A 14,020-nucleotide genomic window follows, 5' to 3' on the forward strand; every position below is an offset into this window, starting at 1 on the left:
ATTAAAAACCCTCTTTTCTATTTATTTTAAAAGAAAATACAATTTTCTTATATATTGGTTGTGGAATTGCATTCATTAGCAAAAGATCTAGCTAATTTGCATATTCTTTTAAACATTCATTTTAATTAATTCCCTATTAGTTGCTTCGGTTTTCTAATGGGATAATCATCTTTAGTTAACTATTACGTGTAATTATATTAATACAGATATTCTACATGATTTATACTTGCATAATATTTGCGTAAAAAGTTTATAGTAAACACAAAATTGTTTGCATATATATTTGTGTATACGTATATATTTTTGTTTAACAAATTTAGCCTACCAAGAGTCTTTGGTCTACAGACATGAAACTTCATATATAAGGTATTTGAATCCATGCAAAACTTTATATTTGGGTTTTAGCCCAGAAAAATCGGTGCCAAAATGTGAAAAAAAAAATGAAATTTGCTAGGTGAAGGTTGAACAAAGGCATTACGAATGTATAACGTAGTAGCTATTGGTTCATGTTTTAATTTTTAGCCTTGCAGTAAACATGTTTTCATAGCTCAGTCATTAACGGCAGAGGCAAAATAAGTTGTGAGCTGAACGTTTTGGTTTTGATTCTCGGTGGTGGCACATGAGTTTTTTTGTTTTTTTTTTATGCTTTTTAAATCATTACTATATATTGTATCCAATCTATCTATCTATCTATATATATATATATCTATAAAAGTGATGTGTCCTCTATAGTATCAGACCTGACTGAATGGTTAATTGTAAGCATAGACCGATTCATACACTCTAAAAAATTCCAACAAAAACCTAACAGCCAGCCATGGTTCTCCCCAGAATGTGCTGCTGCCATCGCGCACAGAAATCACTTTTTCCATAGCTACCAAAGTAATAGATGCACTGAGGCTAAAGCTGTTTTCAGGAACGCCAGCAACCACTGTAAAAGAGTAATAAAAAATGTAAGAGAGCTATATGCTCAGTCCATTAAATCCAAAGTAGCTGAGCAGCGTCTTGGTTCCCACCAGTTTTGGCAAATAACAAATAGGATCCTGATCAGAAGTATGCGTTCTATCCCAACCATTATCAATGGACCAGAGGTCATCTCGTCAGCATCGGACAAGGCCAAACTATTTGCAAAGAACTTTGCAGCTAATTCTACCCTATGCGACGAAGGCCATCAACTCCCCATATTTCCCCCTATAACACAGAACACACCAGGTAACATACAAATATTTGTGCATGAGGTCGCCAAGCTAATCAAGAACCTTGACTCCAGTAAAGCAACTGGCCCTGACGGCATCCCAATTATAGTGTTAAAAAGCTTCAACCAGAACTTGCTCCCATACTTATGAAACTATTTAAGCGTTGACTTAATGAGAAGTGCTTTCCAACACCCTGGAAAACCTCATCAGTATGCCCTGTATTTAAGAATTCAGGTGATAAGTCATCTCCCTCTCAGTACAGACCAGTCTCCTGTGTGTCATGAGTAAGTTGCTGGAATCCATATTAAATAGAGAAATAGTCAACCACCTCAGCAGAAATAACCTTCTTAGTGACACGCAATATGGTTTCCGCTCTGCAAGATCTACCGCAGATGTACTAACGGTTATATCTTATAGGATTAGCGAATCTCTTGACAAAGGCTTCCTTTCTAGGGCAATTGCTCTTGACATATCAAAGGCCTTCGACACGGTATGGCATAAAGGCCTACTTCACAAGATTTCCAGCTACGGTATAACTGGAAATGTTTTCTCAATTAATAAATCATTTCTCTCTGATAGGCTCATAAAAGTAGTGGTCGATGGACAAAAATCAGAGGCCTGCAGTATTAATGCTGGAGTCCCTCAGGGGTTCACCTGGGCCTAACTCTCTTCCTGATCTACATCAATGATCTCCCTAAACACATACTTAAATCATTCGTTGACATCTATGCTGATGACACAACCATCTACGGCAACACGTCAAAGGCTGTAAATGACAAAGTTCTCTCTGATTCTCTCTCCTCTGATCTCGAGCGCATGGTTCAGTGGGGGAAGACGTGGCTGGTTACCTTTAATGCATCTAAAACCAAACTCCTATCTTTACATCATCAACGCTTTGATCCCCATCTGGCATCAATTGAAATGGATGGCTCTCGTCTAGGAGAAGCCCCATGTTTTGATAAGCTTCTGGGCTTGACCTTTACTCCTGATCTGAAATGGAACACGTACATCAAGTCTGTTGCCAATGTCGCTGGAAAGATGGTGGGATCCTTCTACCGCTCCAGAAGATATCTCACTACTGATGCAATTCTCTATCTATATAAAAGCCAAGTATGCCCAAGGATGGAGTACTGCTGCCATATCTGGGCAGGAGCTGCTAAAAACAGCCTATCCTGCCTTAACAGAGTACAAAATAGACTTTGTGGCTTAGTGGGGGATGCCCTTTTCTCTTTCCTGCAACCTCTCTCCCACAGAAGAGACGTTGCAAGTCTATCTTTGTTTTATCGTTATTTCCATGGCAGGCGCTCGTCTGAGCTCCAATCTCTGGTCCTCCCTCACCAATCTTTTATGAAAAACACCCGTCAAAAATTTTCCCCACTCTTTAACTGCACGCCTGTGGAACTCTGTTCCGTCTACCTGCTTCCCACCTTACTACAACCTGGATGTCTTCAAGTCCAACGTAAACAAATTCCTGAAGAACCGCCCCCTTAAGTAGACACTTTATCAAATCTCCACACTAATGTACTGTACATGCAATAACCCTTATCCCTGAGTGGCTTCCGAGCCTTGATAAGTGGTGAGCACCTTGTAAAAAAAAAAAAATGTCTGTCTGTCTTTTCTCTATGGTAGTTAAGGAAGACTATTATTATACAGAAAGGCATTACTTTACATATTCACACTTTTTAATATATACATATGCACATAAAGTTATGAGCAGTACATTGGGCCTGAGCCAAGCCGAGCGGAACTGCTATTATATATATATATATATATATATATAAGAACAATCTACAATGATGTTGCCACTAAAGTACATATATATATATATATATATATATATATATATATATATATATATATATATATATACTTTAGTGGCAACATCATTGTAGATCGTTCTTATATAACGTTTATTGTTTTATAAATGTTTAATTTCACTTGAATATTGTTGTGGTTGATGGTGGCCCTGTAGTTTATTCCTTGATAATGGAGACAGACGGCTTTGTTGTGGGGGTTTGAATTATAACTTCCTCCACTGATGATTCCGTAAGAAACACTAGTATCTATAGGTATTAAAAATAATTATATAGATATATATTTGGTAAAACTGGTAATTAGTAAAAGCCTGAAGAGAGTGCTCAATACTATTGCAGAGCAAATATGTGTTTTTATTTTTTTATCACCATTTTATCTGTTTGGTTACATATGTTTTGGATGTTGGACCATGTTTATGATCCAACCGCCTCGTCAGATCTTGCAGAAAACCTATATATATATATATATATATATATATATATATATATATATACTAGCAGGGAGACCTGACGTTGCCCAGGATTGAATGATGATCAACAAATATTTCACACTCCTATAATTTTATTGTCATCGAAATCCGTGAAATCGACCGGGAGGAAGCTTCACATGCCTCCATGCAGTAACTTAGTCTAAAATATATGTTATTTTACATTGCACTCTAGAGAACTTACTGTTTCTTTTATAAAATTATTTTATATAACTTCTTTCCAGTTAATGAAAAATAAAAACGTTAATAAATTTACGTGCGGAGTTTGAGCCTACAGGCCACGTCACGCAACAAAAAAAAAAAATGCGCTATCAACTTAGCCGCAATAGAATTTTCATGGCCCAGTGTTCTATCATTGTTGCTAAGTGATGAAATGGAAAAAATGGCTTTACTGATGACAGATAAATTAAAATAATGGTTTTGATTATTGATTATCAGAGGTATTCTGAGACAAAACTGAACTAAGAACACTCCCAGACTTATACACTAAAGTTCTGTAAATCTTAAAGAAAATCTGTTCAGCCATTTCGGAGTCTATAAGGAACGAACTCACACACGCACAGAGACAAAGTTGCATTTATATAATTGTAGAGATAGAGATATATACATGAGATAAATAAGATGAGAATCAAAGAAAGAACATCTGATATCACGTGGTGTCAGGTGTGTTTTGGGAAGATTCTTCTTTGATTATCTTTACTGTTATATAAAAGGAACATTTTGTGTGTGTAAAAGAGAGTGAGTTCCTTATGAACACTGAAACGGCTGGGCCGATTTTTGAAATGATTTGTGAAATTTCATATGAATGTACTTTATGTATCTGGCACTGTTCATAGATGGGTTTCATGTTAGAATGTCTTTGATAAGTATCAATAATTGATAATCGAAAAAATTCGATGAAGGAACAAGTTATTTTGACCAAAGTTAATACCAAATGTAGATTGGAGCTCAGTCGAGATTCTGCCATGAAAATAACGATAGAGAATGATTAGTAATGTCTCTTTTATGAAAAAAGATGCTGTACGGAAGAAAAGTGAACATATCTCACTAGATTTTGAAGTCGATTTTGTACTATGTCAAGACAGGAAATGGTCCTTTGAGTGCCACTTTCTTAACAGTACTCCATCTTAGGAGGTATTTGATTCGTGTACAGGTAAAGCATTGCGTCCGGAGTTAGATACTCTCTATGGTTTTGTTAACTGACTGATAAAACTTGCTAACAACGTGCATTTTTCTATCATAAAAAAATGGCGAAATTGCTATCTCATCGATATTTATGTTATAAGAAGTGACAAGAATGTATTTTTACTGTTGAATGATCTTGATAAATTATTATTATTTCAATATTGGATTCTGTGCTGGCTTTTTACCATCCTATCTATTTTGGATTACTATGGTAAATTAGAAATTGATATATGAAACGAATAGTATAATAAGTTACCCCCCCTTACTCCTTCTACTTCTTTCCTTTTCACTGCTTTCATGGCAGTTTGGCGTTAGATTTTTACATCAAGATGCTATGCGGTCAAAAGCAAATGGCTTCAATTACTGCCTTTTTACTTTATTGGTTGTGTTAAGATTCCCTTTCTTCGTCAAGTGAATTTTCACAGAACTCAGATTATTTTCTAAACAATAAAAACCGTTTCAAATCCCAGAACTAACAATCCTGCGTGAAATTAACCAAGCATATTAGACAGTGGCTTGGTCAACTGAAATCAGTGTTTTTCCGGGGGAGGGGCGGGGGGCACCTGCGACGCAACACGCTTCGATTCTCAACAGCAACAACGCCCATCCTAGAAAACTGAAATGCGCCACTCTGAAATTCCTTTAAGTTATCTGCTATTTCTCCAATGAACTCGGCGACAATCTCTCTCTCTCTCTCTCTCTCTCTCTCTCTCTCTCTCTCTCTCTCTCTCTCTCTCTCTCTCTCTCACACACACACACACACACACACACACACACACGCAGCGCGCAGCGGAACTTTGAAGCAAACTTTCTGATGTTTTTGTTTACTTTTTTATTCAAGAACTTTAAGATTTCTCAACGTATATTTTACATCTCTGTAAAATTGTTGATATAAATGTATTTTGTTCGTTAATTTATATTTTCTCGCTTTCGTTTCAAAATTCCCGTGATTGCGCCAGCACTTGCTAACTGGTGACCCATTCATAACATTCATGTTTTTATCCATCTTTTTTATTCACCAATTTAACTGCATGTATGTTAATTGTTAGCGCTGTTCTTGGCACTTTTCAAAGACGTTACCGAAAATTACACTATCCAAAACCAGGAGCGGCACTAGAGTATTTCTGCTATAAAAGTCGCTTATATGGCAGCAAATTCTAAAGTCTCCCTTTCTTCTTAATTGTCTTTCTACCTTCTAACATTTATCAGTTAGGTATGATATTTTCTCTCTACAAATTATGCTATTGTTTGTTTTTGACATCTGGATCGATTTTTTTAACGTTGGTCTTGCGATATTGTGATCGCTGCCAATGTTACGCCCCCGGATTTTCAACTTAGGATAAGCATTCCTTTTCATGGATACGTTCTTACAATTGCATTGTATTGACCGTAATCAAGCCAATTGACTCAAACGTAAGAAGTATGTTTCGCCATTAAATAACTACAAAAGAATGGATACGTCATAAAACGAGTAGACTAAGTCAAACTTTTATATCGTATATAAGTTACGCAAAACAGTCGTTTATAAAGGAAGTAATTCATAATTCAATCATATAAGAATTAATGTTATCCTAGACTTTTTACCAATTTATTAAATCAACGTCAAATTTTATCTGAGTCTTTCAATTTTAAAGACAAGCCTCCACATACACACGCTAAACTTCTTCATTATGACTTTTAAAAAATTTTCTTTCTAAACAAAAAGAAACACTTTTTACGTCATTTTCGTGGATTTTCCCCGTTCGTTTCATTGGTTTTGTTTGTCTTTTCAAATTGTTTTCTTTCTCTCTCTGTTTCTTTATATTGTCTTCTCTTTCTTTCTTGTGTCTATTTCTTTTTTCTTTTTTTTTTTTTGTCTTTCTTTTCTGATTTTTCTCTTTTTCATTTGTCCTTTGTAGCTTTATTTTTCTTTTGTCTTTCTTTGTTTCATTGTCTTGTCTTGACTTTAGTCTTTTTTATTATTATTATTATTATTCCTTTCTTTTTCTGATGTTGTTCCTTTCGTTGTGTGTGTGTGTGTGTGTGTGTGTGTGTGTGTGTGTGTGTGTGTGTGTGTGTGTGTGTGTGTGTGTGTGTTATCCTTGTCTTTTTATTTCGTCTTATCTTCTTATTGTCCTTTTCTTTTTTTCTTCTCTAGCCCTTTTTCCTTTTGTTCTATCTAGTGTTTGACCTTCCTATTGTCTTGTCTGGTATATTTCATTTCTTTTGTCTTTTCCGATCCGTTTTTTTTTTTTTAACCTTATCTTGTCCTTGTCCTTTTTCTTGTCTGCTTTTTTTTTTCTTGTCTGTTATATTATTTATTTATTTTTCCTTTTGTCTGGACTAATTCTCATTATTTCCGGTTGGTTTTCGATTTATATTAATGCTCTTTGTAAATAAAGTGTTCAACCACACAGACATTTATGTTAATCCATGCCACGACACTTTAGCACATTTGTCTTTTTCCCTTCATCTGTTGCCTTTTCTTTGGTTTTGTTTTGTCTTCTCTTTTGACACTGCAGCAAAATAGAGATAGTCTCGTTTTTAGTTCGACCGACCTCCTCTCCTCCAATCTTGGATTTCCAGTACTCTCCACCTCTTTGGATAATCTCTGCAAAAGCCACTTGCCATTGATTTCTCGTTGGCAACGACCAGTGGCCTTCATTGGAATTTGGGTGGCAATAGGCCTTCCTAAGGTCCTAGTCCTCTTCGCACTCTTTCTGATAAGTGCTCTCCCTCATTGATATTTCCATCCTCCTTGATTCTTCACATCTATTTTGTGTGATATTAGCCGAGACTAATGATTTTATTATTTATTTTATTTATCAATATTTAAAATTTAATTAATTTTTTTTATATAAGATGAGATGTTTTGCAGTTTTAATTTCTTTGGGTGCAGTTTTGTTTTGCGTCTGTTGAGGCTGATTAATGGTCATAGTTTATAAGGGTTAGTTACTGCATACGAGGTTTTGAGCACATCACCTCTTCTCCATACAGACCATCAAAGCAGCCATGAAGAAAGCTATACTGAGCAACCAGGACATAATCATGAGCCTACTGTGTCTCCAATTAACTCTGATAGATCATGTTATCCCATCTCCGCCACCATGTTGTACTGTTTTTGAAATATTTGTTTGAATATAGTTATATATAGAGTTATAATAAGTTATAATAAGGAGAAGAAATAATGAGACGTCATTGAGCTACAGGAGCCATTTATATTATTCCCCAAGGTAATGTAACTCAAAACAGGATAAGATAATCCATATCATGACACAAGGATTTTCCTTCAAATTTCAGCTGTTTTTATCATTGCTGTCTGCTGTCTTCCCTTTGACTCTAATTTCTCCTAGTCTTTTTTTCCATTTTTTTGAGAGGGGGGAGGCTGTTCTTAATGCTCCTACAATTACTGGTATTATACTGACTTTCTTCCATATGTTCCATATTTCATTCAGTTCTTTGGCAAGTTCCTTATATGTGTTTTGTTTTCTGCCTCTTTGATCTTCACTCTATGGCCTGCTGGAATGACAAAAACTACAATTTGGCAGATTTTGTTAACTATGATGAGATTCAGTCTTCTCGCTTGTGTGAGTTTATTTGTGCGTACCTCCATATTCCAAAGAATCTTGAGAGTTTCCTTTTCCAGTATTGCCACTGGTTTATGTCTGTACCATTTATCAGCATGTTCAAAATGCAGGCTTTTGCAGAGCGCCTAGTGTATTGCCTTCCCCTCACACAGTTGTGTCTGTTATTCTATTCCTTTTGGGTTAGTTTGCTGCATTCACTTATGCAGTTTATCATTTTGTGTCTTTGTCCACAAAGTCTGCATTTACTGTTTACGTATTTTCGCTTTTATGTGGTTAGTTGCTCTGTGCAGCTGTCATTAAAGATTCTGTTTCTCTGTTTACGTGTCCTTTCTTACCCATGCCCATGTTTTAATAATTCTCTTTTTTTGTTATTCTTATGAATCGTTCATTCATCTTTTCTTTTTTTTTCTTGTCTTTTTGTTTCTGATTTTATCGTTTCGTGTATTGTTCTTGATGGTGTCTCTCACTGCACTGATAAATTTTTCTGTGTTCTGACATGTACTTTTCAAAGTCATTTATTTTTGTGTCTGTGTGTGACTCCTACAGTCTTCTACATTTATCAGTCCTCTTCCTCCTTCGTTCCTTTTCACATAGAGTCAGTCAATATCAGTTATTATTATTATTATTATTATTATTATTATTATTATTATTATTATTATTATTATTATTATTATTATTATTATTTATGTTATTCAAAACTTTTGCACTTGATAGCATATTTCCAATCAAACTTTTGCAATCTCATATTTCTGCTTCATTTATTTTGAAGATTTTGTATCTCTAGCTGTCACCATAAATAGCTTTTATTTTATAGCATTTCAGATTAAGCTTAAAAATAAAAAAAAATACCTTTGTATAATGCGATGCACTAGAACTGGTCACCGCTCTAATATTTTTTCAAGTTGATAATTCTAAATTGTCCCAAAACAAAAGAACTTAAAGACTTTTTTCTCTCAAGAAAACTCCGCTTTTTATTTATTTTATTTTTTTATCTTCTCATTAAAGAAATATCATTTCTTTGAGAGGCTCTTGCGTTCTTCCCCTTCATTGGTAAAGAGCATCGATCCATTCTGTACTTTTAATCCATTGCCAGCCTCCACACCTCCTCATAATAAATCCTTACCGACTATGCATTAAGCATCCTTTCTTCAGTCATTCCCACCTATTTTCCACAACTTGCACCGACCAAACATTATGATGGAATCCATTATGGCATAGCATGAGCAATGATTAAAGTCTAAGTTGAAGACTGAATAAAGCTGTAGGCTTTGGATTTGGGTCAGGCTGTACGCACGCAACAAATTTCACATGCACACTCAACAAATTAAACATGATCAACAAATCAGATGCACACTCACACATTGAACAAATGAGAAATACAACTCACACATTGAACAAATGAGAAATACAACTCACACATTGAACAAATGAGAAATACAACTCACACATTGAACAAATGAGAAATACAGCTCACACATTGAACAAATGAGAAATACAACTCACACATTGAACAAATGAGAAATACAACTCACACATTGAACAAATGAGAAATACAACTCACACATTGAACAAATGAGAAATACAACTCACACATTGAACAAATGAGAAATACAACTCACACATTCAACAAATGAGAAATAAAACTCACACATTGAACAAATGAGAAATACAGCTCACACATTGAACAAATAAGAGATACAACTCACACATTGAACAAATGAGAAATACAGCTCACACATTGAACAAATGAGAAATACAACTCACACATTGAACAAATGAGAAATACAGCTCACACATTGAACAAATGAGAGATACAACTCACACATTGAACAAATGAGTATTACAGCTCACACATTGAACAAATGAGAAATACAACTCACACATTGAACAAATGAGAGATACAGCTCACACATTGAACAAATGAGAAATACAACTCACACATTGAACAAATGAGAAATACAACTCACACATTGAACAAATGAGAAATACAGCTCACACATTGAACAAATGAGAGATACAACTCACACATTGAACAAATGAGAAATACAGCTCACACATTGAACAAATGAGAAATACAACTCACACATTGAACAAATGAGAGATACAGCTCACACATTGAACAAATGAGAAATACAACTCACACATTGAACAAATTAGAAATACAGCTCACACATTGAACAAATGAGAGATAAAACTCACACATTGAACAAATGAGAGATACAACTCACACATTGAACAAATGAGAAATACAGCTCACACATTGAACAAATGAGAAATACAACTCACACATTGAACAAATGAGAAATACAGCTCACACATTGAACAAATGAGAGATACAACTCACACATTGAACAAATGAGAAATACAGCTCACACATTGAACAAATGAGAAATACAACTCACACATTGAACAAATGAGAAATACAGCTCACACATTGAACAAATGAGAGATACAACTCACACATTGAACAAATGAGAAATACAGCTCACACATTGGACAAATGAGAAATACAACTCACACATTGAACAAATGAGAGATACAGCTCACACATTGAACAAATGAGAGATACAACTCACACATTGAACAAATGAGAAATACAACTCACACATTGAACAAATGAGAGATACAACTGACACATTGAACAAATGAGAAATACAGCTCACACATTGAACAAATGAGAGATACAACTCACACATTGAACAAATGAGAAATACAACTCACACATTGAACAAATGAGAAATACAACTCACACATTGAACAAATGAGAAATACAACTCACACATTGAACAAATGAGAAATACAGCTCACACATTGAACAAATGAGAAATACAGCTCACACATTGAACAAATGAGAAATACAACTCACACATTGAACAAATGAGAAATACAGCTCACACATTGAACAAATGAGAGATACAACTCACACATTGAACAAATGAGAAATACAGCTCACACATTGAACAAATGAGAAATACAACTCACACATTGAACAAATGAGAGATACAGCTCACACATTGAACAAATGAGAAATACAACTCACACATTGAACAAATGAGAAATACAACTCACACATTGAACAAATGAGAAATACAGCTCACACATTGAACAAATGAGAAATACAACTCACACATTGAACAAATGAGAAATACAACTCACACATTGAACAAATGAGAAATACAGCTCACACATTGAACAAATGAGAGATACAACTCACACATTGAACAAATGAGAAATACAGCTCACACATTGAACAAATGAGACATACAACTCACACATTGAACAAATGAGAAATACAGCTCACACATTGAACAAATGAGAAATACAACTCACACATTGAACAAATGAGAAATACAGCTCACACATTGAACAAATGTGAAATACAGCTCACACATTGAACAAATGAGAGATACAACTCACACATTGAACAAATGAGAAATACAGCTCACACATTAACCAAATGAGAGATACAACTCACACATTGAACAAATGAGAGATACAGCTCACACATTGAACAAATGAGATATACAACTCACACATTGAACAAATGAGAAATACAACTCACACATTGAACAAATGAGAAATACAACTCACACATTGAACAAATGAGAGATACAACTCACACATTGAACAAATGAGAAATACAGCTCACACATTGAACAAATGAGAGATACAACTCACACATTGAACAAATGAGAAATACAGCTCACACATTGAACAAATGAGAGATACAACTCACACATTGAACAAATGAGAAATACAGCTCACACATTGAACAAATGAGAAATACAACTCACACATTGAACAAATGAGAAATACAGCTCACACATTGAACAAATGAGAAATACAACTCACACATTGAACAAATGAGAAATACAGCTCACACATTGAACAAATGAGAAATACAGCTCACACATTGAACAAATGAGAAATACAGCTCACACATTGAACAAATGAGAAATACAGCTCACACATTGAACAAATGAGAAATACAACTCACACATTGAACAAATGAGAAATACAACTCACACATTGAACAAATGAGAAATACAGCTCACACATTGAACAAATGAGAAATACAACTCACACATTGAACAAATGAGAAATACAACTCACACATTGAACAAATGAGAAATACAGCTCACACATTGAACAAATGAGAAATACAACTCACACATTGAACAAATGAGAAATACAGCTCACACATTGAACAAATGAGAGATACAACTCACACATTGAACAAATGAGAAATACAACTCACACATTGAACAAATGAGAAATACAGCTCACACATTGAACAAATGAGAAATACAACTCACACATTGAACAAATGAGAAATACAACTCACACATTGGACAAATGAGAAATACAGCTCACACATTGAACAAATGAGAGATACAACTCACACATTGAACAAATGAGAAATACAGCTCACACATTGAACAAATGAGAAATACAACTCACACATTGAACAAATGAGAAATACAACTCACACATTGAACAAATGAGAAATACAGCTCACACATTGAACAAATGAGAAATACAACTCACACATTGAACAAATGAGAAATACAACTCACACATTGAACAAATGAGAAATACAGCTCACACATTGAACAAATGAGAGATACAATTCACACATTGAACAAATGAGAAATACAACTCACACATTGAACAAATGAGAAATACAGCTCACGCATTGAACAAATGAGAGATACAACTCACACATTGAACAAATGAGAAATACAGCTCTCACACATTGAACAAATGAGAAATACAACTCACACATTGAACAAATGAGAAATACAACTCACACATTGAACAAATGAGAAATACAGCTCACACATTGAACAAATGAGAGATTCAACTCACACATTGAACAAATGAGAAATACAACTCACACATTGAACAAATGAGAAATACAGCTTACACATTGAACAAATGAGAGATACAACTCACACATTGAACAAATGAGAAATACAGCTCTCACACATTGAACAAATGAGAAATACAACTCACACATTGAACAAATGAGAAATACAACTCACACATTGAACAAATGAGAAATACAGCTCACACATTGAACAAATGAGAAATACAGCTCACACATTGAACAAATGAGAAATACAGCTCACACACTGAACAAATGAGAGATACCACTCACACATTGAACAAATGAGAAATACAACTCACACATTGAACAAATGAGAAATACAACTCACACATTGAACAAATGAGAAATACAACTCACACATTGAACAAATGAGAAATACAGCTCACACATTGAACAAATGAGAAATACAGCTCACACATTGAACAAATGAGAAATACAGCTCACACACTGAACAAATGAGAGATACCACTCACACATTGAACAAATGAGAAATACAACTCACACATTGAACAAATGAGAAATACAGCTCTCACACATTGAACAAATGAGAAATACAACTCACACATTGAACAAATGAGAAATACAACTCACACATTGAACAAATGAGAAATACAGCTCACACATTGAACAAATGAGAGATACAACTCACACATTGAACAAATGAGAAATACAGCTCACACATTGAACAAATGAGAAATACAGCTCACACATTGAACAAATGAGAAATACAGCTCACACATTGAACAAATGAGAAATACAACTCACACATTGAACAAATGAGAAATACAACTCACACATTGAACAAATGAGAAATACAACTCACACATTGAACAAATGAGAAATACAACTCACACATTGAACAAATGAGAAATACAACTCA

This window comes from Euprymna scolopes, chromosome 2 (genome assembly GCF_053919585.1).
Source record: "Euprymna scolopes isolate OS-2025 chromosome 2, ASM5391958v1, whole genome shotgun sequence".
Lineage (NCBI taxonomy): Eukaryota > Metazoa > Mollusca > Cephalopoda > Sepiida > Sepiolidae > Euprymna > Euprymna scolopes.